Source organism: Mustelus asterias, chromosome 20 (genome assembly GCF_964213995.1).
Source record: "Mustelus asterias chromosome 20, sMusAst1.hap1.1, whole genome shotgun sequence".
In the NCBI taxonomy this organism is placed as follows: Eukaryota; Metazoa; Chordata; class Chondrichthyes; order Carcharhiniformes; family Triakidae; genus Mustelus; species Mustelus asterias.
Genome location: NC_135820.1, coordinates 48,291,808 through 48,317,467, shown reverse-complemented (window position 1 = coordinate 48,317,467; position 25,660 = coordinate 48,291,808). Strand labels below are relative to the sequence as shown.

At 43.3% G+C, this 25,660-nt stretch overlaps 1 protein-coding gene across 2 annotated transcripts in view; it reads left to right on the top strand.

The window, feature by feature from the left end:
- The window catches only part of LOC144508506 (serine/threonine-protein kinase 35-like), a 131,442-nt gene extending 106,360 nt beyond the window's left edge, over window positions 1-25,082 (top strand). Inside the window, exons 4-5 of one of the 2 annotated variants that reach the window (XR_013500292.1) lie at window positions 8,148-8,231; window positions 25,043-25,082. The gene's annotated coding sequence lies outside the window, so the exon portion shown is untranslated. Of the gene's footprint in view, window positions 1-8,147; window positions 8,232-25,042 lie in introns of those variants that run through there. The other variant, XR_013500293.1, reaches the window with a different exon arrangement.
- Window positions 25,083-25,660: the final 578 nt, after the last annotated feature.

The following is a 25,660-nucleotide window of genomic DNA, read 5'->3' as shown; positions in this document are numbered from 1 at the left end:
TTCTTGGTTTCAGAGGACCTTCTGTAACAGAGCTTGTGGCTTCCAACACTGTTGAGAACTAGTGAGGATGCAGGCATGATCTTGCCTTATGCCCTTTCTTAACTCCCAACACACACTCATCTTGCTATGTATTATGATGAACAAGTTGCTGATGGTGACTATGGAGTTCTTGCTTTCCACACCATTATTCTTCCATCACATCAACCTTCTCCTTTGAGTTATTGTCACCTGACCAGCCACAGCAGCGAAACGAAAGGAACGGAAGAACACGGAAAAGGCCCAGTCAGTTAATTTGACATTTGCAGCCATTAACTCTAATACTAGCACTGTACATATCTTACAGCCTAGTTTCGAGTTGGAATCATCAGCTTGCGGTGACTTACATGGGTACGAGTAGGCTGCAGCTAGGCCAGGGATAAAGGAAGTTCATTAGTCAGCTCAGCTGAGGGTGAAGTTGCAGATGGGTGGTGTTGCAGACAACTCAAATGAGGACCTCAATGGGCGGCATACAGGAAAACATCGAAGAGCATGTACTCTGAGGTGCTGGGTGCATTGGCTGGTCTGCCAGACAGTCACCAGCCCTGACTCAGCAGAGAGTATTATTGCTCTCTCTGCAGCCTCTGATGCATTTCTCTGTTGTGCTGTAGACCCAGAGGCAAAGCCACTGCTGCCCCTATAGTTATTTTGGACAGGTCATCAACACCTCTACCCCTATGCCCTCTGAAGATAGGGGAGGCATTGGTGTAGTGTATTATCGCTGGACTATTAATCCAGAAACTCAGCTAATGTTGTGGGGACCCGAGTTCTAATCATGCCACAGCAGATGGTGAAATTTGAATTCAATAGCTAGAATTAAGAATCTATTGATGACCATGAAACCATTGTTGATTGGCGTAAAAACCTATCTGATTCACTAATGTCCTTTAGGGAGGGAAATCTGCCATCCTTACCTGGTCTGGCCTACATGTGACTCCAGAGCCGCAGCAATGTGGTTGACACTCAAGGGCAACAAGGGATGGGCAATAATTGCTGGCCAGCCAGCGACGACCATGTCCTATGAATGCATTAAAAAAAAGATATGGCAATGCTCTGTGGCAAATCGCAGAACTCACCATAACACTCCAAAACATTCCAGCCAATTTCCAGATGCTTTGCAATAAAAGAAAATCAAAAAATTACCTTCCCTGCAATCAGATTCAATAATGCTATTGTATAGGGTTATTCTTGCAGATTCTAGCTTTTTTCTTCTTGAGTAAACCATGTAGGACGATGTTCATCAGCTAAATTAGAGATCCCGGCAACAATTCTGTACCTGAGGTGAAACCGTGTAGAAAATTGTACAAAGTTTAAGGGATTTGATTTATTCATTAAATTCATCAAATGAGAAAAATAAGAGCGAAAATACAAGTGAGGTAGCATTAGATCATTTGATCTTTTAGAATGAGGTGATGGTACTGGATGCAATAAAATAAGTTTGAGAATGTGACAGCCCTAAATACAAGGTGATATATGAATACCATTGAATTTTATGTGTCCATAAAAATAGGAGAAATCATTGATCACAAGATAGACTGAGCTGAGGGAGACCATTTAACACAAAAAAGCATTGCAAAGAAAGTAGAAAATCAAGGGGCAAAAGTGAGGGAGGAACTTAAAACAAATCACTATCACCAGGGAAAATATACTAGCGAAACTAATGGGATCTAAAGGCTGACAAGTGCCCTGAACCTAATAGCCTGCTTCCTTAAGTTTGTAAAGAAGCTGTTGCAGAGAAAGTGGGATGCATTGTAAACTTCCAAAATTCCTTAGATTCTGGAAAGGTCCCAATGGATTAGAAAAGTGCAAATGTAATGCCACTATTCAAGAAAAAAGGGGAACTAAAAGCAGGAAGCTATAGGGCTGATAGTCAGACATCTGTCATAGAATCAAGGAATCCTACATTGCAGAAGGAGGCGATTTGGCCGATTGAGTCTGCACCGACCACAAGTCCACCCAGGCCCTATCCCCAAACCCCATGTATTTACCCTAGATAGTCCCCCTGACACTAAGGGGCAATTTAGCATGGTCAATCCACCTAACCTGCACATCTTTGGACTATCATAGAATCATAGAAACCTTACAGTGCAGAAGAAGGCCATTTGGCCCATCAAGTCAGATAGTCAGACATCTGTCATAGAATCAAGGAATCCTACATTGCAGAAGGAGGTGATTTGGCCGATTGAGTCTGCACCGACCACAAGTCCACCCAGGCCCTATCCCCAAACTCCATGTATTTACCCTAGCTAGTCCCCCTGACACTAAGGGGCAATTTAGCATGGTCAATCCACCTAACCCGCACATCTTTGGACTATCATAGAATCATAGAAACCTTACAGTGCAGAAGGAGGCCATTTGGCCCATCAAGTCAACAACCCCATCCAGGCTCTATTCCCACAATCCCACACATTTACCCCACTAATCCCTCTAACCTACACATCCTGGGAAACTGTTGGACTTTAACCTGGTGTTGTTAAACGTCTTACTGTGTTTACCCCAGTCCAACGCCGGCATCTCCACATCAGCCTAACGGTGCCAGCCGGGTATCGCCAGTGTACTGGGGGCAGTGTTGAGGGTCTGGGGCCTGAGTGGGGGCCATGAGGAGACGGTTATGCGGGAGGGGGCGGGGGTAGGGGAGGGGCATGTATCGCAGCACATATTCACTCCTCAAGAGACTCGCAGCACTTCTTGAGGCCACATGTAATATCCTTTTAAGAGGTTATGGAGCCTTAAAGTGGGGTGAGGCACTTGTGGTATCAGGCCTGTGCAGATGCATGCAACCAATGAACTGCTCAGATAGTGTTGACAGCACACAGCACTCATTTAAAACTGCAGGCAGCACAAATTTAACATTTGGAGGATTTTCCAATTCAACCCACATCAGGATACATTTCTTTTGATCTCAAAGGCAATTTGCATCAATAATCCTAAAATATTTTTTAAAAATTTGCATTTCTGAAATTACTCCACATCATGTGCTGTAAAGATATAGGCAGCTATTATAACAGCACTTGTTATTTGCAAGTTTAGGTACTTGTAGAAAAGCACGGAGAGCTGTATAGACCATTCTCTTTTTGGATTTTTTAATTGTTTCTTTTCAGCATTTGGTGAATTGCTGAAGAGCTCAAAAACACAATGCATTTTCAAGACAAACTGTAGCATGACATCTTCTGGTGACTGAAGGTAATGCATGACCTTCATCAGTTAAACGAGGAACAATGGCATTGCAGCACAACTAAGCCAGTCTCGCTTTCCCTACGGGAAATAAACAGTGTGTAGTGGGCAGCACGGTGGCACAGTGGTTAGCACTGCTGCCTCACAGCTCTAGGGACCTGGGTTTGATCCCCAGCTTGTGTTGCTCTCTGTGTGGAGTTTGCACATTCTCCCCATCTCTGCGTGGGTTTCCTCCGGGTGCTCCGATTTCCTCCCACAGTCCAAAGATGTGCGGGTTAGGTTGCTAAATTGGCCCTGAATGTCCCGGGATGTGTAGGTTAGAGGGATTAGCGGAGTAAATGTGTGGGGTTGTGGGGATAGGGCCTGGGGTGGGATTGTTGTCGGCGCAGACTCGTTGGGCTGAATGGCCTCCTTCTGCATTGTAGGCATTCTGTGATTCTATAGGACTTTAAGTAACATTATACGGTTAATTTCTACAACTTTATGCTCCAGGTGAGCAGCCTTACCCTGTCGATTAGAAGGCAGGAACTGAGGTATTCGCTACACACTATTTTCCAACTATTAAAGTTAATTACTGGGAAATCAAGCGAAGCCCATGACTGAATGTCCAATGTGCACTCTCAGTGGGCAATGCATTAGGAGCACAGAGTAAGAAAGCTAGTCCTCTCCTCACTCATCGTTCAGGTGAATTGCTGTGCCACCAGCTGAGAAGAAAAGCTCAGATCTGGGTGAGGATAATAAACTAACAATTGTAACATTGCGCTCATATTCATATGTTGTAATATAAATGGTGGTCTGTGCTTAGACTGTTGTCAAAAACACAAAGTATTAAAATACAAGTCAAAAATCAAGCATTTAGGACAAAGAAGGGAAGTCGAGTGGTTAATAATAACTTACAAGGAAAACAGACAGCAAAAATGGGTTCAAGAAGCAATTATTCCATTAATGGAGAGAGATAGGATTGACAGAAATGGTGAGCAGGTTGCTATGTCAAAATTGGAAAAGTTTTGTTGGCCCCGATGACAATTTGTTCTTCTGCAAAGTTCCTATGTGAACACACAACTATGATGTGGAGATGCTGGCGTTGGACTGGGGTGGACACAGTAAAAAGTCTCACAACGCCATGTTAAAGTCCAACAGGTTTATTTGGAATCGCGAGATTTCAGAGCATTGCTCCTTCATCAGGATCATCACCTGATAAAGGAGCAGGGCTCCAAAAGCTCGTGATTCCAAATAAACCTGTTGGACTTTAACCTGGTGTTGTGAGACTTCTTCCCATACAACTAAACCACTGGGACTCTCCTGCTAATTGCCTTCACCTTTTTTTTGATTAGAATCCTCAGATTTGTCTACTCTGTAAGTTGTAAACAATTATGAACTAGTTGAAATTTTAATTTTATAATTTCCAGGCAGATAGAATATTCATTGGGTATACTATAGCATATTTTAATACCATTTCACGACATTAAGACATATTTTACCAAAGAGGTTTACATCACAAAAGACAGTTATTCAAATAAAACACTTCAGAACTCTTTTGCTCTTTTGAAGGCACAATTGATTGTTCTGCATTACTCATTCACTGCCAGAAATTATATTTCCCTATTATCCTTATCAAAGTTTTAAATTATTTTAAAAATCTCAATTAAATTTCTCCTTGCGCTTCTACATTCCAATGAAATTAGCCTCAGTATCTCAAATCTTTCTTCAACTGTAGTTTTTGTTGTCATTTCTATCATATAGTGAATCTACATTTGAGTGCCCTTTATGGCTTTAATGAACTTTATGTTATCTCGATGCTAGTGTGCAAAAACTGTACTTAGTGCTCTAACTGTAGCCTACTCTAATTGTAGGATTGGTGAATTGTAAGTCTCCAAAGCATAGCAGTAATTGACTGGTCCACCCAGATCTTACAATTGTAACCTTGTCTGGAGGCTTCTTTGTAGAATTGTCATTCTCGGATGTCATTCCTGCTTGCATTTGGGATCTTATCCACAGCGGTTGAAGCGCTGGAATGGATCTGATTTGCCCTTGGTGCCTTTGTGTTAATAGAAGGTTAATAGCACCTTGGATCTGAAAAACTTCCTTTTCACCTCAGCTGGTTGCCATGTACTTTCTGTGGGATTCTGGATATAAACCTTTTGTCCCAACTGTAAACTTGGCAATTCTGTGCCCATATTTTTCTCATGCATGTTGGTCATCTTCTCTTTCAATTTTAAAAATTGCTGTTTAGTTTCTGAGGGAATATAGTGGGTAAGAGTAGGTAGATTGGTATGCACTGATCTGCCAAATATAAGCTCTGCCAATGATGGAATAGTTGCATTTGAAGATGTAGCTCCCAGATGAACATTGCAATGTGTAGATCTTTCTTTGTCTGGTTATATTTGCAAATTAAATATTTCACTGTGGGAATCATTTGTTCAGCTAGGCCAATAGTAATCGGAAGAAGCAGTAGTGTAATCAATATTCCACTTCTCACATATCCTGGAATATCCTACTTTCTCAGGAGGCTAAAGAAATTCGGCATGTCCGCTCTCTCACCAATATTTACAGATGCACCATAGAAAGCATCCTTTCTGGATGTATCACAGCTTGACATGGCTCCTGCTAGGGGATTTTCACAGTAACTTCATTGCAGTGTCAATGTAAGCCTACTTGTGACACTAATAATTAAATAAACTGCTCTGACCAAGACCATAAGAAACTACAAAGGGTTGTGAGCGAAGCCCAGTCCATCACGCAAACCAGCCTCCCATCCATTGACTTCATCTATACTTCCCACTGCCTCAGAAAAGCAGCCAGCATAATCAAGGACCCCATGCACCCCAAACATTCTCTCTTCCACCTTCTTCAATTGAGAAAAAGACATGAAAGTCTGAGATCACATACCAACCAACACATGAATAGTTTCCTCCCTACTGCAATCAGACTTTTGAATGAACCTACCTTATATTAAGTTGATGTTCCTCTACACCCTAGCTATGAATGTCACACTATGGGCGGGATATTCTGGCCTCGCTTGCCCCAAAACCAGAAAATCCCAAGGTCAACGGATCTTTCCATAGTCTGCCCCTCACCCACTCTGATTTCCATGGCGGGCGGGACAACACAATTTCAGCCTATATTCTGCACCCTCTCCTTTCCTTCTCCTCTATGTACTCTATGAATGGTATGCTTTGTCTGTATAGTGTGCAAGAAACAATACTTTTCACTGTATACCAATACATGTGACAATAAATCAAATCAATCAATCAAATGGCTTACCAGTAAATAGGTGGCAATAGGGTGGCACGGTGGCAAATTTGGCAGCACGGTGGCACAGTGTTTAGCACTGCTGCCTCACAGTTCCAGGAACCTGGGTTCAATACCGGCCTTTGGTGAGTGTGTGGAGTTTGCACATTCTCCCTGTGCCTGCATGGGTTTCCTCCCAGAAGCTCTGATGAAGGGTCATCCTGACTCAAAACATTGGCTCTATTCTCTCTCCACAGATGCTGTCAGACCTGCTGAGACTTTTCCAGCATTTTCTGTTTTTGTTTCAGATTCCAGCATCCACGGTATTTTGCTTTTATATTGCTGTCATTTGCTGGTTTGTCAGTCACTTCCTATGTTTATGAAGGGACACTGGATGGTCATTTTTATTGCTTGAAGGTATCCATTGTGTTTGGTATGTTTGGATCAGTGCACAGTTTTTTATAGCTATATCAGCCTTTGTTCTAGTGCACTGACACTGTCAATGGTCCTTTCTGCCACTTAGGGTCATACGGTTCATTAGGTCCTTCGGCCCATTGAACCTGCACCAACAATAGTTACCCCTAAAGTCAAGCTAATCCCATTCTCCAACACTTGTCCCATATCCTTGAATGTTATGATATTTCAAGTGCTTATCCAAACATGTCTGAAAGGTTACAAGGTTTCTGGCTTCCACAACCATTCCAGACAGTGCATTCCAGATTCTCACCAACTTCTGAGTGATTTTTTTTTTGAAGTCCCCTCTGCCCTTCTCTCTAATATAGTGCCTCCTTGTGAAAGACCCTTCAGCCAAGGGGAACAGCTGCTTCCTATTCACCCTATCCATACCTCTCACAACCTTATACACCTCCATCATGTCCCTCTTCAGCCTTCTCCACTCAAAAGAAAACAACCCAAGCCTATCCAGTCTCTCCTTATAGCTCAGATGCTCCATCCCAGGCAACTCCTGCTGAATCTCCTCTGTATCCTCTCTAGTGCAATCACATTCTTCCTATAGTGAGGTGACCAGAACCGCACACTGTACTCCAGCTGTGGCCTTACCGATGTTCCGTATAGCTCCAACATAACCTCCTTGCTCTTATACTCCATGCTACGATTGATAAAAGCAAGTGTCCATATGCTTTCTTAACTACCCTATTTACCTGCTCTGCCACCTTCAGGGATCTGTGAATAAGTATGCCAAGATCCATCTGTTCCTCTGAGCTTCCTAGTGTCCTGCCATTCATGAAATACTTGCTTGTCTTGTTACTCCAAAGCGCATCACCTCACACTTATCAGGGTTAAATACCATCTGCCACTGCTCTGCCCATTTGACCATCCCATCGATATCTTCCTGTAACCTACAACCATCTTCTTCACTATTAACCACCCGACCAATCTTGATGTCATCTGCAAACTTACTTATCATTTCCCCCAGGTTATCATCTATATCATTTATGTATATAACAAACAATGAGGGATCCAGCACATACCTTGTATTATTGGTGAAAAACTGAGCAGTTCCTTGGTGCATGCAGAAGGCTACACCTTCCACATGTTCTGCTAGGTTTAGGTATTCTAGTGAGTGCATCAACAATTGGGATTGTACTCAGGACCTGCAAGCTTTGTTGACCTGTGAGGAATGCTTTAGATTTACATTCATCCTTGAATAGTTCTTTGATGCTATATGTTTTGGGCTTGTCTCACAGATCTTACTGGAATTCCTCCATGGGAGTGGATACAATCACCAACACAACAACTCTACCTGCTGGCTCTGTGTTTGAAAAATCATGGTACGTACCCTTTTCATGGTTATCTGTGCTCTAATGCTGTATTCCACTACAGAGGGAAAAAACATGGAGCTTGACACTGCTTTCAGCAGAATCTCTAAGTCACAATAACTTTACCTGTTGGGGGATTGCATGGACCATGAGGCATGGCCCTCCTGTCTCAGACTGATAATGATAAATGAAGACAGACAGAGACTGCATGCCTTTTTGTGCTACTGTAAGTTTTGTGTAACCAACACCTTTATTCAGAATAAACCATGCCACAAGGTGCCCTGGAAACATGCAAGATCTAGGCACTGGCCCTAACTGGATCAAATCATCACCAAACATGATTCCCTCAACAGCATTACCAACATACTCACCTACCAAAGTACTGACTGTGAGGCAGATTATAACCTCATGTGCACTCGGGTTAGGATACAATCCTTAAAGCTTTGCCATTCAAAGTAGAAATGCTGTTCTGGTGTCAATGACATCCTAACTGCTGACCAAGATAAAAACCGATCGTTCTTCATGTTAATTGAACAGCACTCTCTGGTATTCCCACATAGTCTGTGGAGCAGCTTTGAGATACTCTCTATAGTATTGTGCTTTCAACATGTGGGAAGCAAAAGCCTAAAAATGTTGACTGATTTGAGGCTAACATCGCTGTGATGGAACCTGACATTGAAGCCAAATAATCTGTTCTCATTAACTACAAAAGAGATTCAAGTTCCCCAATAATCAACTCACTCCTCATACTTTTGTAATTCCCTTTGTTTAGATTTAGGACCCTAGTTTCAGATTGGACTTCTTCCCTTTCCATCTTAATGAAGAATTCTATCACATTATGGTCATTGTTTCCTAAAGGACCCCACACAACAAGATTATTAATTAATTCCTTCTCATTTCATAATATCAAATCTAGGATAGCATGTTCTCTTGTTGGTTTCTTGACATACAGGTATAGAGAACCATTTTATACGCACTCCAGGAATTCATCCATCGCAGTGTCGTTGTTAATTTGGTTTGCCCAATCTATATGTAGATTAAAGTCATTCATGATTACTGTAGCACCCTAATTTCCTATTTACTGCCATCCCTTACATTCCCAGTGGTGTTTGGAGGCCTATAGACAACATCCACTAATGTTTTCTGTCCCTTGTTGTTTCTTAGATCCATCCTTGACTAATTCTACATCTAGATTTCGTGAGCCAATGTCCTCTCTCACTATTGCATTTAATTCATCCTTAACTAATAACACCACTCCTATCATTTTCCTTTTTGCCTGTACTTCATAAATATTGAGTACCCTTGGATATTCTGTTCCCAGCCTGGGTCACCCTGTAGCCATGTCTCCATAATTGTAATCATATTGTATCCTTGGATCCAAATTGACACTGTTAATTCATCTACCTTATTGCAAATGCCCCATGCATTCAGATAAAGGGCCTTTAGACTTGTCTTTTTAACAGTTTATTTGTACTATGATCCGAATTGCTGCTAACCCTTGTTTCCTCCACCCTCCACTTTTACATTCTACTTTTCTGTCATTTAATTCTATGTTTCACTTTCTTGTATATCCTCACAAAGGTTCCCATCTCCCTGTCAGTCTAGCTTACACCCTCCCCAGCAGGACTAGTAAATATCCCTGCAAGGATATTGGTCCCAGTCCTGCTGGCGTATAACCCATCCAGTTTGTACAGGGCTCTTCTTCTCCAGAATTGGTCCCAATGCCTCAAGAATCCAAATCCGTCTGACACCCTTTCTCCAGCCATGCATTTATCTGGTCTATTCTCCTATTCGTGCATGTGGCCTGAAATTTCTACCTTTGAGGTCCTGCTTTTTAGGTATTTGTCAGTTAGGTCAGTTGGCTGGACAGCTGGTTCATGATGCGGGGCAACGCCAAAGCGTGGGTTTAATTTCTGTACTGGCTGAGGTTATGCATGAAGACCCCATCATCCCAACCTTGCCCCTCGCTTGAAGTGTGGTGCCCCTCAGGTTAAATCACCACCATTGATCATAGATCATAGAAATCCTACAGTACAGAAAGAGGCCATTCGGCCCATCGAGTCTGCACCGACCACAATCCCACCCAGGCCCTGCCCCCATATCCCTACATATTTACCCACTAACCTACACATCTCAGGACACTAAGGGTAATTTTTAGCATGGCCAATCAACCTAACCCGCACATCTTTGGACTGTGGGAGGAAACCGGAGCACCCAGAGGAAACCCATGCAGACACGAGGAGAATGTGCAAACTCCACACAGACAGTGACCCAAGCCGGGAATCGAACCCAGGTCCCTGGAGCTGTGAAGCAGCAGTGCTAACCACTGTGCTACCGTGCCACCAGTCAGCTCTCTCTCTCAAAAAGGGGGATAACAATCTCCTGTCTTCTGGGGCTTTGGTGACTTACATATTCTGCTTGCTTCATACATACTGACTGTTCACACCTTGTTAGGTCAGGCACAACTGAGGTCCCCTTTGTGTTATAAGTTATGAATTCAGGACAGAGTTATTCAAATGAACAGGATTTTCTACTTCAAATCCCCTAAAACTTACAGCCTGAATTCATCAGTGTCTGTATGGACATCCCTGTCTCTGCTGGAGGGATCGGGCAGTGCCTAGGATATGCAAGAGGGAAGGATTGTGACCCTGTACAAAAACAACAGCAACTGCAGCAATTGCAACATCAGGGCAGCATGGTGGCACCGTGGTCAGCACTGCTCTCTCACAGCACCAGGGACCAGGGTTCGATTCCTGGCTTGGGTCACCGTCTGTGTGGAGTTTGCATGTTCTCCCCGTGTCTGCGTGGGTTTCTTCTGGGTGCTCCAGTTTCCTCCCACAATCCAAAGATGGTGCAGTTTAGGTGTATTGGCCATGCAAAATTACCCCTTAGTGTCAGGGGAACCAACTAGGGTAAATGCATTGGGCTGTGGTTGGTGCAGACTCAATGGGCCGAATGGCCTCCTTCTGCACCGTAGGATTCTATTTACTAAGGCATCTCCCTGTTGAACATTGTGGGAAATGTATTTGCCCATGTTGCCCTGCCAGTGAGGTGGTCGGACATAAAGGAACAGCAGTAACATTTTAAAGTTTTAAAGTTTATTTATTAGTGTCACAAATTGGCTTACATTAAGACTGTAATGAAGTTACTGTGGAAATCCCCTTGTCGCCACACTCCGATGCCAATTCAGGTGCACTGAGGGAGAATTTAGCATGGCCAATGCACCTAATCAGCACATCTTTGGATCAAGAACAGCAGCACAGAACTGTTGAAGGAGGCAAAGGCAAAGGAAGGTTTGCAGTGTGCAGCTGCAGGTGTTTAACATTTTCCCTTTATCTTTTCTCCTCCCGGATGAGAAAATCCATGCCTGCAGATTTTGAGCTTTCCTTGACATGGTGACATTGAGTTAGCAAAACAAAACCTTAATATTTATTAATATTGATTCATTGATTATCGATGATAACTTCGAAAGTCAAATAAAAATGTAATAAGTTACTGTACAATGACATAAAGAATGCAGCCAGCACTCTGCAGAGTGTAATCATCTTCTGCAAATGAACACACCACGCAGAATGTAAACGGTAAAAAACAGAGAACTGAGGGGTGATTTGTGATAGCAGCAAAGTCATTTGCTTTTGTAGGAAGAATAATGATCCTTATCAGAGATCCACTGTGAGCTCATCTGATAGATAGCATATTAATATAGAATGATGTGAAACGCCAGGCTGCTTTCCCTCACTGTGCTGTGAAGAATGGTATTTTTGTGTGTTTAGAGTACAGTTGATTCTGTTACTTTATCAGTCACAACATCCTGCTAAGAACATAAGAACGTAAGAAATAGGAGCAGGAGTAGGCCATCTAGCCCCTTGAGCCTGCCCCGCCATTCAATAAGATCATGGCTGATCTGATAGTGGTTTAGTTCCGCTTACCCGCCCGCTCCCCATAACCCTTAATTCCCTTATTGATCAGAAATCTATCTACCTGTGACTTAAACATATTTAACGAGGTAGCCTCCACTGCTTCAATGGGCAGAGAATTCCAGAGATTCACTGCCCTCTGAGAGAAAAAGTTCCTCCTCAACTCTGTCCTAAACTGACTCCCCCTTATTTTGAGGCTGTATCCTCTAGTTCTTGTTTCCTTTCTAAGTGGAAAGAATCTCTCTGCTTCTACCCTGTCTAGCCCCTTCATTATCTTATATGTCTCTATAAGATCTCCCCTCAGCCTTCTAAACTCCAACGAGTACAGGCCCAATCTACTCAATCTCTCCTCGTAAGCTAACCCCCTCATCTCCGGTATCAACCTGATGAACCTTCTCTGTACTCCCTCCAAGGCCAATACATCCTTCCGCAAATAAGGGGACCAAAATTGCACACAGTACTCCAGTTGCAGCCTCACCAGTACCTTGTACAATTGCAGCAAGACCTCCCTGCTTTTATACTCCATCCCCTTCGCGATAAAGGCCAACATTCCATTTGCCTTCTTGATCACCTGCTGCACCTGCAAACTGAGTTTTTGCGATTCATGCACAAGGACCCCCAGGTCCCTTTGCACAGTAGCATGTTGTAATTTTTCACCATTTAAATAATAGTCCATTTTACTATTATTCCTTCCAAAGTGGATAACCTCACACTTGTCAACGTTATACTCCATTTGCCAGATCTTCGCCCACTCACTTAGCCTATCCAAATCTCTCTGCAGACTTTCCACATCCTCCACGCAGTTTGCTTTCCCACTCATTTTTGTATCATCCGCAAACTTTGTTACCCTACACTCGGTCCCCTCCTCCAGATCGTCTATGTATATGGTAAACAGTTGAGGCCCCAGCACCAATCCCTGCGGCATGCCACTAGTCACCAACTGCCAACCAGAAAAGCACCCATTTATTCCAACTCTCTGCTTCCTGTTAGATAGCCAATCCTCAATCCACGCTAACACTTTACCCCCAACTCCGTGACCCTAACCTTCTGCAGCAACCTTTTGTGAGGCACCTTATCGAATGCCTTCTGGAAATCCAAAAACACCACATCCACCGGTTCCCCTCTGTCAACTGCACTCGTTACATCTTCAAAAAAATCCAGTAAGTTCGTCAAACACGATGTTCCCTTCATGAATCCATGCTGCGTCTGCTTGATCAAACCATTTTTTTCCAGGTGTCCTGCTATTTCTTCTTTAATGATGGATTCCAGCAATTTCCCAACTACGGACGTTAAGCTAACTGGCCTGTAGTTACCCGCCTTTTGTCTACCTCCTCTTTTAAACAGTGGCGTCACATTAGCTGTTTTCCAATCAGCCGGCACTTCCCCAGAGTCCAGCGAATTTTGATAAATTACATCCAATGCATCCGCTATTACTTCTGCCATTTCTTTCAGTACTCTGGGATGCATTCCATCCGGGCCCGGGGACTTGTCTACCTTTAGTCCCATTAGCCTACCAAGCACTACCTCTTTAGTAATAGTAATCGTTTTAAGAACCTCACCCCCTACAGTCCTACGACCATCAATTTTTGGTATGCTATTTGTGTCCTCTACCGTGAAGACCGACACAAAAAACTTGTTTAAGGCCTCGGCCATTTCCTCATTTCCCATTATTAAATCCCCCTTCTCATCTTCTAAGGGTCCAACATTTACTTTAGCTACTTTAGCTGATCAACTCAAGCACATACATGCTGTACAGGATCATTCTGGGAATGTTTGGAGCACCAATTAATCCAATTTGGAAGTCATGTGTTCAGTTATGTGTCCATAGATGCAGGTGGTGCACATATTTCTATAAGCACCAGTCAGTGCCTAAGTCCCCTATTAATAACTCTGCCAATTATTCAATTCAATTATACTGGGAGGTAGCTTGGTTCCGGTCTTGACCGCTATGTGGGTTGTGTAACCGCTGCCTGTTGGGAGCCAGATGCTTGGTCTAACCTGGTCTGGAATGGTAGCATATTGGCAATGTTACTGTACTTGTAATCCAGGGGCCCAGGCTAATGCACCTTGACCTGAGTTCAAATCACAAGGTAGCAGCTGAAGAAATTTTAATTCAGTTAACTAATTTATCTGGAAAATATAAAGCTAGTTTTAATAGTGATGATCACGGTTGTAAAAATGCATCTGCCTTTCGGGGACAAGGAAATTTGCCATCTTTACCCAGTCTGGCTTACTGGTAAAACCAGACTCCAGCTATGTGATTGAGCTTAATTGTCATCTGAAATGGCCTAGCAAGCCACACAGTTGTATCAAACCATAAAACTGGGCAGACCACCCAACAGCAATCTAGGCACTGGAAACAACAGAAGCACACTCTTCCTAATCGACCCGGCAAAGTCCTCCTCATCAACATCTGGGTATCAAAATTGGCAGACCTGTCCCACAAATTAGTTAAGCAACAACCTGACAATCATACTCACCAAATCAAACGTTATTTGTGCCAACAGCACGGCAGACTCACCAGAGGTGGGGGCACAGCGGAGAGGGAGTGGCCCTGGAAGCCTCAACATTGATTCATTAACATTTTGTTACCAGAGAAGATTCTTGACTCACAGAGGCTGTTCGGTTTAAAAACCCTTGTTGTCCGCTTGCAAAATAAGGCAGTTTGTACCCCATAAATCCCACAGGGAGATCCGTTGATCATCCTCCATGGCCTTTGTGGCCATTGTAACAATCCACGATTGAAATCTGTGCAACATTGCCTGACCCAGCTGCAGTGGATTCTGGAGAACGCGGTTCCAAGCAACTCTGCCAAAAGAAGTTTGAACTTAAATTCCCATGTATGTCATAGAGATTTTACACTCTCATTTACGTCATTCTCCTTTGGAATCAGATTGATAGCTTAACAACTTCTTAGGTCTCATTTAATCTCTGACCAGCGGAAGGAGAGTTCCAGCATTTGCATGGGTCCAGTAGCTACTTCACTTACACTGTTCGAGGCATCCATTTGCTATCCTCTTCCTTACCCCTCTCAATTGGGTAACACATAGAATAAATATTAGTTTATAATATAGAAATCATACTTTGATGAAGGATAAGTTGAAGGAAAAGCTTCATTTGGGATAGAATAAGAACATAAGAAATAGGAGCACGAGTAGGCCATCTGGCTCTTCGAGCCTGCTCAGTCATTCAATAAGATCAGGCTAATCATTTCATGGACTCAGCTCCACTTACCCGCCCGCTCACCATAACCTTAATTCCTTTATTGTTCACAAATCTATCATTGCCTTAAAAACATTTAATTAGGTGCTTCAGAGGGCAGAGAATTCCAGATTCACAATCCTTTGGGTGAAGTTTCTCCACATAGAACATAGAAGTCCTAAATCTGCTCCCCTTATTTTGAGGCCATGCCCCCAAGTTCTGGTTTCACCCGCTAGTGGAAACAACCTCCCTGCTTCTATTTTATCTATTCCCTTCATAATTTTATATTTTTCTATAAGATCCCCCCTCATTCTTCTAAATTCCAATGAGTATAGCCCCAGTCTACTCAGTCTCTCCTCATAAGTCAACCCTCTCAACTCCGGAATCAACTCAATGAATCTCCTCTGCATCCCCTCTAGTGCCAGTGCAACCTTTCTCTGTTGTCCATCGCGCTCGTAATGTCCTCAAAGAACTCAGTAAATTAGTTAAACATGACCTGCCTTCCATGAACCTATGCTGCGTCTGCCTAATGGGACGAATACTGTCCAGATGTTTCGTTATTTCTTCCTTGATGATAGATTCAAGCATTTTTCCGACTACAGAATTTGAGCTAACCAACCTATAGTTACCCGCCTTTTGTCTACCTCCTTTTTTAAACAGTGGCGTCACATTTGCTGTTTTCCAATCTGCCGGAATTGCTCCAGAGTCCAGTGAATTTTGGTAAATTACCACTAGTGCATTTGCTATTTCCCCGGCCATCTCTTTTAGTACCCTGGGATGCATTTCATGAGGGTTGTGTCTACCTTTAGCCCCATTAGCTTGCCTAACACAACCTCCTTAGTGATAATGATCATTTCTAGGTCCTCACTTGCCATAGCCTCCTTGTCATCTATTTTTGGCATGCTATTTGTGTCTTCCACTGTGAAGACAGACAAAAAAATACCTGTTCAATGCCTTGGCCATTTCCTCAATTCCTGATATTAAATCCCCCTTCTCATCTTCTGAAGGATCAATATTTACCTTAGCCATTCTTTTTTGTTTTATATATTTATAGAAGCTTTTGCTATCCGTTTTTATATTCTGAGCTAGTTTACTCTCATAATCTATCTTACTTTTCATTATAGCTTTTTTTGTGGCTTTCTGTTGACCTTTAAAGATTTCCCAATCCTCTCGTTTCCCACTAATCTTAGCCACTTTGCATGCATTTTCTTTCAATTTGATACCCTTCTTTATTTTCTTAGATATCCCTGGTTGATTATTCCTTTTCCTATTGTCCTTCCTTTTCACTGGTATATACTTTTGCTGAGCACTGTGAAAGATCGCTTTAAAAGTCCTCCACTGTTCCTCAAGTGTCCCACCATAAAGGTTTTGCTCCTAGTCTACCATAGCCAACTTCTCCCTCATCCCATTGTAGTCTCCTTTGTTTAAGTACAAAACAATGGTATTGGATTTTACCTTCTCACCCTCCATCTGTATTTTAAATTCAATAATTTAAAAATATTTATAAATAAATAGAGATGGAACACAATTGGGGAAAACTGCTCAAGAAAAGGTTATTAATGAAGATTTGGGCTCTTAGAAGTTGACTGAATGCTTCTGCCTGCACACATTAGAACAGTTCATTCACTTACCTATAACTGTGGGGCTACAACTTGGGAGATCTGCCTCGTGTGGAGTAAATGCAATGCATGCCCCTTAAAGGAGCCAGCTACTATATCGTGTTTCCAGCTTTCCTCTTCACTTGGAAGTATGGTCAAAATATAAATGAAATGGACGAAAAGAAACATTAAATGCCATTTGATTGAACTTATTAATTGATTCAAACCACATGATGCAAATACCCACAAAGGTATTAAAACCAATAAAGTTTAGTTCATTTTGTTGATAAGGTACCAGAGAGCTCATGTAAAAATGAGAGAATGGGGGCAATTCAATGATATAAATGAGATTTTCAAAACTGTATTCAACAATATTTCTCAAAGGAGGTTGCAGCAGAGGTAATGGCGCATGGAATCAAGTGAGATACATAGAACTGAAATAAAGATTGGATAGTCCAAAGAAAAATATATTTTCACATTGAAGAGCAGTGACCAACAGAATTGCACAAACCTTGGTCCTCAGGTATTCACTATTCATCATCAGACAGAATCACTGACAGCAAGGACGTTCAACAAAGAATAGTTTATTCACCAGCTTAGCAGCTACTTCAATAATTGTGCTCTGCCCATGCTTCTGGGGATAACTCCCACGCTCCCGCCCCGTGACCACTTTTGTAACCTCATCATCACACTCTCACATGACCACTAGGCCTACATCTTCCCTGTTTGGTTTATCATGGGATATGATAGTGTACATGGTAGGAAACTATATACAGGCTGTTGTGTAACTTTTTTTAAATTCGTTTATGGTAAGTGGGTGTCACTGCCTGGGCCAGCGTTTATTGTCCATTCCCAAGGGCATTTAAGAGTCAATCACATTGCTGTGGATCTGGAGTCACATGTAGGCCAGACCAGGTAAGGATGGCAGATTTCCTTCCCTAAAGGGTATGAGTGAACCAAATGTTTTTTTTTACGATAATCGACAATGGTTTCATGCTCATCATGAGACTTTTAAGTCCAGGTTTTTATTCAATTCAAATTTCACCATCTACCATGGTGGGATTCGAACCCAAGTCCCCAGAGCATTATGCTGGGTCTCAATATCACTATGCCACTGCCTCCCCTCTGAACATATACAGTGAGACACGATGGAGCTGTTGTATCCGGTACTTAGTCCATTGTGTCCCCTTTTCCCCCCACTCCTTTTTTGTTCTAGGAAGTTGAAATTTGAATGTCAGCTCTAGGCTAACTGGTAATAAAGTTTTGGAATGTCATGTTTGGTTTGCTCAGGTGTTCTGAGTTTGTGTCAGTTAGTGGTGTTGTGGGGGTTGCGAGTCTCCTAAAAATGTTTTAAGTGTCGAATTCGCGTAAAAACCGGAGTAACTCCTGCTGGCTTTTTAAGCAGGATTTTCAGAAAAATCTCCCATACTCTGTGCACTGCAGAGTACCCCAGTGAGATTCACTCTGAAAATCAGTGGGTGGGGCCCAGTCTCGCTGGAGAGGCCAGCATAGTGCTGAGCGGGCCACTGCACATGCACCGCTCTGTCAGAGCGGCGATCGGTGCATGCACTCTGGCCCTGCACTGCTGGGCCCTCAATCACTGACCAGCCCTGTGACCCTGCATCTCTGTCCCTCTAACCTCCTCACCCACCCGATCGCTGCCCTCCCTGCCTCTCCAGGCCAGCACCGATGGGCCCCCAACTCCTCTGCCGGCCCTGACCTCGCTGACCCCCCACCTCCAAGGCCCCCACCGGCAGTCCCGACACCCCCTCCCCCAGCAGTCTTGACCACCCCCTCGGCAGTCCCAACCCCGACCCCAACTCTGACCCTGCCTCCCCAGCAGTGCTTCCCCCCCCCGCCACCTGCCCTACCCACCTCCCCACCCCCCCCCCCCACCCCTGCCACCCCCACCCAGGTGGCCAGCCCTGATTACCCCATTCCCTCCCTCGGCCATTGATCCTAGTGCAGAGTGCCAGTGGGACCCCCACCCCACTGATCCCCTCATAGACCCCATCCCCAATAGGCCCCATCCCCTCCTGGCCCACCCCTTTTGCACTGCCCGATGCCCAATGGGCAGTGCCATGATGCCCCTTCTACATTCCCTCTTTGCCCCTTGGGCAGTGCCAGGGGGCCAGGCTGGCAATACCCAGGCCACCCCCACCTTGCCGCTGACCTCCTTGGGGGTCCTCCATGGCCTCTGTTCACTCCAGCAGAGTCAGCTGCCAGTTTGCTGTTAGTTGGAAGCTATTGTAAACCCTGCTAGAGTGAACCACTCCTGGCATGATGCCTCCCAGCCTGTTGTGCTGCTAGAGCTGGGAGAATTGTCCCCGTAGTCTTACTCTGGCCAGTCTCCTTAGTGTGGGTGAGTCACATATTCTAAATTAAAACATACAAACACTTATAAGCACGCCACACGTAAAGTTATATAAAAAACTATAATGCAGACCTAAATAGTAGTTTCACGATTTAAAAAAATAACAAAACCCATGCTCATTTATACATTAAATAACACTCATGGACGGCACGGTGGCCCAATGGTTAGCACTGCTGCCTCACAGCACCAGGGACCTGGGTTCAATTTCGGCCCTGGATCACTGTCTGTGTGGAGTTTGCATTCTCCCCATGTCTGTATGTGTTTCCCCAGGTGCTCTGGTTTCCTTTCATACTCCAAAGATGTACAGGTTAGGTTGATTGGCCATGCTACATTGCCCCTTAGCGTCAGGGAAATTAGCAGGGTAAGTACATGGGGTACGGGGATAAGACCTGGGTGGGATTGTTATTGGTGCAGGCTTGATGGGCCAAATGGCCTCTTTCTGCTCTGTAGGGAATCTATGATTCTAAGATTCAATGAATCATAACATTAAAAATTACAGTTTACAAGATCCAATAACAATAGGATTAACTGCTTAAAAGAAATAGCAAAAAAAAAATCAACATACCGAGGAAATCGTTTTGATTTCTCTGTCTTCACTTTAAAGCTGCTGTTTCAAAGCTAGACCTTAATGGGTTCTCCCAGTCTGGTCCCGTCATAAGGGGTTGTGACTAGAGTCCTCCTGCTGTATGCTGGGGCCTGCGGAGATTGTCCTGTTGAAGGCTGAAGGCTGCTGCGCCCATTGGGAGTTGGACCACAATGTTTGAATGCAGCTAAGTGGGCAAAAAAATCAACTATTTTTGATGGCCCACGGCTTTCAAAAGTAAGTGGGTTGATGTGGCAAAACCCTTTTGCCACACTGCCAACTCCTGACACCATATAAATGTTGTTGCTTCCCGAATCACTGACAGCAAGGACTTTCAACAAAGAGCAGTTTATTTACTGGCTTAGCAGCTATTTCAACACTCGTGTTCTACCTGCGCTCCCTGGGATAACTCCTGCCACGTGATCTCTTTTGTAGCTACATCATCACATTCTAATGTGACCACTTTGTCTACAGTCTGGATAAATAGTTAGCATTTATGCTGAATAATGGTAGGGTCGGCAAATCATTTTGATTTAATTTGATTTATTATTGTCACATGTATTATCATACAGTGAAAAGTATTGTTTCTTGCATGCTATACAGGCAAAGCATACTGTTCATAGAGAAGGAAAGGAGAATGTGCGGAATGTAGTGTTACAGTCATAGCTAGGGTGTAGAGAAAGATCAGCTTAGTGCGAGGTAGGTTCATTCAAAAGTCTGATGACAACAGGGAAGAAGCTGTTCTTGAGTCTGTTGGTACGTGGCCTCAGACTTTTGTATCTTTTTCCCGGCAGAAGAAGGTGGAAGAGAGTATGTCCGGGGCGCATGTGGTCCTTAATTATGCTGGCTACTTGTCCGAGGCAGCAGGAAGTGTAGATAGTGTCAGTGGGTGGGAGGCTGGTTTGAGTGATGGACTGGGCTTCATTCACTACCCTTTGTAGTTTCTTGTGTTCTTGGGCAGAGCAGGAGCCATACAACCAGAAAGAATGCTTTCTGCTTTCATAGAAGCTCCCTCTGTGTTCAGTAGCTGTCCCATCCACTACCTCTGTCTACATTCCCACAAAACTCATCTCCAAACTCTGTGGCCTGGGCCTAGGCACCTCTCTCCGCGACTGGATCCTGAACTTCCTAACTCACATACCACAATCAGTAAGGATAGGCAACAACACTTCCTCCACAACCATCCTCAAAACCGGTGCCCCACAAGGCTGTGTTCTCAGCCCCCTACTATACTCCTTATACACCTATGACTGTGCGGCCATATTCCCCTCCAATTTGATTTTCAAGTTTGCTGACGACACCACCATAGTGGGTCGGATCACAAACAATAATGAGACAGAGTACAGGAATGAGATAGAGAATCTGGTGAACTGGTGCGGCAAAAATAGTCTCTCCCTCAATGTCAATAAAATGAAGGAGATTGTCATCAACTTCAGGAAGCGTAAAGGAGAACATGTCCCTGTCTACATCAATGAAGACCAAGTAGAAAGGGTTGAGAGCTTCAAGTTTTTAGGTGTCCAGATCACCAACAACCTGAACTGGTCCCCCCATGCTGACACTATAGTTAAGAAAACCCACCAACGCCTCTACTTTCTCAGAAGACAAAGGAATTTTGGCATGTCAGCTACATTTTCACCAACTTTTACAGATGCACCATAGAAAGCATTCTTTCTGGTTGTATCACAGCTTGGTATGGCTCCTGCTCTGTCCAAGACCCCAAGGAACTACAAAAGGTTGTGAATGTAGCCCAATCCATCACGCAAACCGGCCTCCCATCCACTACCTCTGTCTACATTTCCTGCTGCCTCGGCAAAGCAACCAGCATAAGTAAGGACCCCATGCACCCCGGACATTCTCTCTTCCATCTTCTTCCTTTGGGAAAAAGCTACAAAAGTCTGAGGTCACGTACCAACCGACTCAAGAACAGCTTCTTCCCTGCTGCTGTCAGACTTTTGAATGAACTTCCTTGCATTAAGTTGATCTTTCTCTACATCCTAGCTATGACTGTAACATTACATTCTGTACTCTCTCATTTCCTTCTCTATGAACGGTATGTTTTGTTTGTACAGCGCGCAAGAAACAATACTTTTCACTGTATGTTAATATGTGTGACAATAATAAATCAAAACAAATCAAATCCTTGTGGCCCCGTAGAGCAGGGATGGGGATTAGCTGAGATGCTGTTACAGAGAGCAGACATGGACATGATGGGCTAAATGGCCTCTTTCTGTGCTGTGAACATTCTGTGACTGCATACAGTTTTCTTCTCCCATTGCTCATGCCTTCAGCTCCTTTGAGCTTGCATGTGGTACTGAAAATAATTATACACATGAGCTTAACCTAAAAAAACTCAGCGCTGTTTGCACCTGGCCCTTCTCAGCCTCGATATGAATGAATTGTTTATATCGGAAAATGAAAATGGAATAATTCATCCTCTTCCTTATTATCTGCTTTCCGTGAAACCAAATTTCTTTAAATAGCACTGATTATTAAAACTATTTTAGTGACAAGCTTTGGAAAAGTAACAATTATTCATCGTTGCATCATTCTATTCGAGGAAACCCAATCTTCGAATGAATAGTGTGTGACGCTATCACCATTAAGCACTCAGATATGATTACAAATTGAAGATAGTTCGTGATTCTAACCGTTGTTGAATTCTCTACATTGTCTGTTTAATGGCAGTTGCATTTGGGAACATATTTTCATTCCATATCAATGAAGCAATTTAATTGGGTGGCACGGTGGCACAGTGGGTGGCACGGTGGCACAGTGGTTAGCACTGCTGCCTCACAGCGCCAGGGACACAGGTTTGATTCCCAGCTTGGGTCACTGCCTGTGCGGAGTCTGCACGCTCTCCCCATCTCTGTGTAGGTTTCCTCCCGGGTGCTCCAGTTTCCTCCCACAGTCTGAAAGACGTGCTGGTCGGGTCCATTTGCCATGACTAAATTCTCCCTCAGTATACCCGAACAGGCGCCGGAGTGTGGTGACTAGGGAATTTTCACAGTAACTTCATTGCAGTGTTAATATAAACCTACTTGTGACACTAATAAATAAACTTTAAATAATTTTTTTCTGATTTTGAACAGTGCCGAACACCAGCATGACGCAAATGTTTCTTTCCATTGCAATATGACAATGAAATGTAACTCAGATAATTGGAAGTGACTAATTTCTCAGAATGGGTAAAGAAGTGATAAATGTAAAACAGAAGATTATTTTCTAGTAAAAAAGGCACCATTAAGTACCAGCTGTACTGTCTAGATTTTGCACATCACCACAAAACATAAAGTAATTGAATTCAAAAGCACATTGATTGGTTTGCAGTCTATTTTGTCAGGGACATGAATCACTCTTTTAATGATCTGTGTCATTCTTTATGTATGTATTAAGTTCTGTATGTCGGCTCCAGGATTTCAATCCCTTGCACTTTATTCATTAAAGGGAGAAGTCGAAGATCACAACAACAAATTCATGGATTTCGGAAAAACATTGTGTTACTTCATTCTTCTTATGTGCAGAAAAGGTTTACCAGGATGTTGCCTGGTATGGAGGGTATTAGCTGGGAGGAGAATTTGAATAAACTGGGATTGTTCTCCCTGGAAAGACTGAAGCTGAGGGGTAACCTAATAGCAATTACAAGGAGGCACAAGTTCAAAGTAAGGGGGGGAAGGTTCAGTGGAGATGTGCGGGGGGAGTTTTTTTACACAGAGGGTGTTGGGGGCCTGGAATGCATTGCCAAGTGAGGTGGTTGAGACAGTTACGTTAGCCACATTTAAGACTTATATTGTTAGGCATATGAACAAATGGGAAATAGAGGGATATAAGTGGTTGGTCTCGATAGGTAAATGTGATCGACACAGGCTTGGACGACCGAAGGGCCTGTTCCTGTGCTGCACTGTTCTTTGTTCTTTGTTTTTTAATCCAAAGAAACACTCGTGTTGAAAGGGAAATTTAATTAAGACGTTCCTTTACAGAACACTCACAGAGTTACTAGACTTTCGATGAGGTTTTACCTTATCTCATATCACTACACAATTAATCTTTTCCAATAGAGAAGATGGCTGACGCCAGAAATGGGTGGGAATTCTGGGTCCAGGTCCCACCAGCCCATGTTGTTTGCCCACTGAACGTGATTTGGCCCCACACTGGGACTGCCTAATCCACTGTTGTGATCTTCAACTTCTCCAGCACCCACTCAGGAAATAAATATTATAGCCTTTTAAAGGTGGATCATTCATTCCTGTTGGACAATCTTAAATTAATTAACATGATGTGGAAGCGCTGGAAAGAGTGCAGAGGAGATTTACCAGGATGCTGCCTGGTTTGGAGGGTAGGTCTTATGAGGAAAGGTTGAGGGAGCTAGGGCTGTTCTCTCTGGAGCGGAGGAGGCTGACGGGAGACTTAATAGAGGTTTATAAAATGATGAAGGGGATAGATAGAGTGAACGTTCAAAGACTATTTCCTCGGGTGGATGGAGCTATTACAAGGGGGCATAACTATAGGGTTCGTGGTGGGAGATATAGGAAGGATATCAGAGGTAGGTTCTTTACGCAGAGAGTGGTTGGGGTGTGGAATGGACTGCCTGCAGTGATAGTGGAGTCAGACACTTTAGGAACATTTAAGCGGTTATTGGATAGGCACATGGAGCACACCAGGATGATAGGGAGTGGGATAGCTTGATCTTGGTTTCAGATAAAGCTCGGCACAACATCGTGGGCCGAAGGGCCTGTTCTGTGCTGTACTGTTCTATGTTCTATGAGTTGTCACTAGTCGCCATATGAATTAAACTCCAGGAATAAGAAGTTTGCAAAATGAAACACTCAACAAATACTTTTAAAGCTTGTACCATTTTATCCTTTTTAATAAATAACATAGACAAATTTGTATGTTAAAATATTCTGACTTAAGTATTCAGAAATTGTAGAAAAAATGACTTTTCTATCAATGGGTCAGTTTCACAACATGACATTCAATTTACCTCATGAATTAATCATCTAATACAATATAAAGCTGAATATTAAATAAGTAGAGAGAAATGGTCAATGAGCTGAAATGTTATTTTAGCTTTGTATTAACATATTATTTAGTCTAAAGGGTTTAAGTTCAAATGCTGAAGAACTAATTTACCTTGTATTTCTTTTGGCCAGGGATCCAAGCTCCTTCACACAAGAAACAAGGAAAGTTGAAAAAAAGTAAACATTTATTTTCATATTTTTATTGTAATCATTTTGTAACCTTATTGTACATTTGTTCCTTGTGGGTGGGGGTGGGGGTAGTGGGGTGGTGGTGATGATAGGAAAGCAAGAAGAGCGTGCTTACATTTCCTTCAGCTTCCAAATCAGACTTTGTGGGTTGAGAGGGAAGTGGGATGTGAGAGAGTGGAGTAGGTGTGAATATACTGTCACCCTCTACGACATTCCACTGTTGACTAGATGCTCAGTGGTGCCTGTTCCACTGCTTCTTCCCTGGGGGTGAGAACATGCAGCAGTGCCCGACTCATGCCAGGTTAGCTGCTGCTGCTTTGGATGACGGGGCCACCTTGTCACACAGTGAGTGTCACGCAATATGTTTGGGTAATGTGACAGTCATAGTTAAATTGATGGCAGTGTGTGCAAAGCTGTGAGATATGAGTGTGAATCCAGCAGCAGGGCTAAACATGTGAGGGTGAGGAGAGGCTATGACGTTATGAGTCATGTTCAATAGAGATTGCTGTTAGTCGAGTGAAGAGGGCATGGAGAATGAAGCAGCATGTGATGTTAGTGTGT